Here is a 2,370-nt window from a genome sequence, read left to right on the forward strand (position 1 = left end):
GTCTCCAGACTTTAATGCCATAGAAACCTTATGGAGGGAGTTGGAGCTCCAAGTTGCCAAGCGACAGACTCAAAACCTATAATTAATAACCAGCAAAGGCTAGGAAGACAGCTGATGGCTAAGATTAATAGGTTATGGAGCAGCCATGGATATTGGATGTGGCCCAGACTACAAACATCAGCTCTCAGCCACCCCAGAATTAACCCTCCGTCAGGCGCAATATAGATTCTCCTCAGTTCATGCGCAATGTGCCTGACAAGCACAGGTCAGAAAACCACCTATAGTAGCTACATATTTCAATTTCAGGACTATAGAAGTAGTCAGTGACCTTCATAGGAATGTATTAAAAGAGATTACACCAAATCAGATGCAAAAAAAAACATTTATTAACCATAAACTTATTAAAACTAAAAGTACCACTTTTCGGTAGTACCGCCAAATAGGCTCCAGTTATCTTTACTTAACTATTGCTTAAATATAAAATTATGGAAAAAACTTAAAGGATATTGCACTTAGATGTTACTTAATTATTTTCTACTCATCTTCAGTGGTTTCAATTGCAGTAGAAGCAGCACAGGTACACTTAGAAAAGCAAGGCTGGCAGACGAAAGTTGCATGGGAAAGGCAGATTGATTCTTTACATATTTTGCAGTCATATTTAGAAAGCCTTCTGAAACCAGATACAAATGAGCAGGTAGTACAACTGCGTCTTTTAGAAGGTGGTAGAGTCGGTGTTTGTTCTGGAACGTCCTTGGGACGTCCTTTGTATTTTTATCTTTGCCCAAATAATAAGCTAGATCTGTGTCTGTTTCCTCTGTATCAGTGTCATCACCATCCTGCTCTGTTCCAGAATCAGTGTTACATTCTGCTACCTCATCTTCAGATGAAATGTCACTAGATTCCTCTAAATCCTCAGTTACTGCTGGTTCTTCCTCATCATCTTCTAACAAAAAAATCTTCATTTCTTCTAAATGAAGGGGTTTAGATGAATCATACTGTTTTCTGGCCATTGCAGCAGAAAATCTGAAGCAAGAGAGAAAGAGTATGTGTTAGGGCGCAATGTGCCTTAGAAGCCACCCTCCTTTTGTCTAAGAAAACAGTACTTATGTACACTAACTTAGCATTAATCCTTCATAAAACAAGCTAAATACACAATCGTGATGAATAAAAAAAGAAAATACTAACCTTTCAATTTGTGTTGAAATCAGGCGCAATGTGCCTGAGAAGCCAAAGTGTTGATATCTGCTCACTAGAAGGTCTGCTGAGTCACTGTGATATCAGGTTTCACAGAGCCTGTAGAGTCAGGAGATATCTAGGAGGGGTGGGGTTTTCTGATAAGTGGGCAAGGAGAGAGAAGTGAAACTAATTACTGTGTGCCTGTCAGATCTATTGCGCCTGACGGAGGGTTAAGTTATTTTATGGATTTTTTTGTGTATTTTTTCAATAAAATTACATTTTTAATATTAAAAATTTTGACATAAATCTCTTTATTTTATCATGGGTGCTAGTTATTATATATTTAGTGAAGTGTTATGTATTTACTAATGATTTTGGGACAATGATTATATGTGTGCGAAATGATGCTGGGCAAGTTTTTTATCTCACGTGGAACAGTGAATTTCAGGAAATTCAACTCTAACTCGATCCTCCGTGAATCAATATGCTCATTTCTAACAACCTCTATACAACATTATTTTAGCCACCATTAGAGGGAGCTTAGGAACGTCCTGCACACTGGTTTATCATTCAACTGAATGGGAACTGAATGCAGTAAGCGCTGAAAGACCCCATAGTGGTAGCTGCAAAAACTAGAATGCAAGTATTTAGATCACAATTGCCTACTATTAGAAAATGATGTCTGTGAGCTTGCTGATGGCAGTGCGTGAAGTGCTCTGCGTAATTTTTGTTTATGAGCACATTCTTCTTTTTTCAACTACATTATCCATTCTATGCCCCTTCAGCAGACTTTTAGCTGCCATTGAATGATTACTTGGATTCCAGTGTAATGCTTTTTATGAGATTTCATTGATACTCATGGAATTTACCAAGCTCAGGAGGTCTCCTTGTTTTCCGGTAGCCTCCCCGACATGTGCGAAGGGGAATTATTTAAAGCTTTGTGATAGAAAGACAAGCATTAGCTCTTGTACGGATATATCCTGAAATTTATCAGCACGTATTTCTCTGTCTGCTAAAATTTGTGATCCTCCACGTCAGGCTTTGCAGGTGGTTCTGTGTACTCCCATGTGAGTGTAGAGGCCACTGGCGTGAGCTGGGGGGGGGTGGTCCCTCTTTATACCGCACAGAGATGTAACAGAGACAATGGAGGCAGATGTCGGGTACAACAGGTCCAAGCTTTATTCTTTGGCCGTC

General features: G+C 39.3%; 1 long non-coding RNA gene across 1 annotated transcript; it reads right to left on the reverse strand.

Moving 5' to 3' along the window:
* Positions 1–363: 363 nt before the first annotated feature.
* LOC141096633 (uncharacterized) lies at positions 364–1,366 on the reverse strand. Its single transcript, XR_012233737.1, has 2 exons — positions 1,186–1,366; positions 364–1,023 (listed from the first exon to the last, which is right to left on the reverse strand). It is a non-coding gene; the product is annotated as an uncharacterized lncRNA (long non-coding RNA).
* Between the last annotated feature and the right edge of the window lie 1,004 nt (positions 1,367–2,370).

Source organism: Dendrobates tinctorius, unplaced genomic scaffold (assembly GCF_039654945.1).
Source record: "Dendrobates tinctorius isolate UK_male_01 unplaced genomic scaffold, ASM3965494v1 ptg000075l, whole genome shotgun sequence".
NCBI classification, from domain to species: Eukaryota; Metazoa; Chordata; class Amphibia; order Anura; family Dendrobatidae; genus Dendrobates; species Dendrobates tinctorius.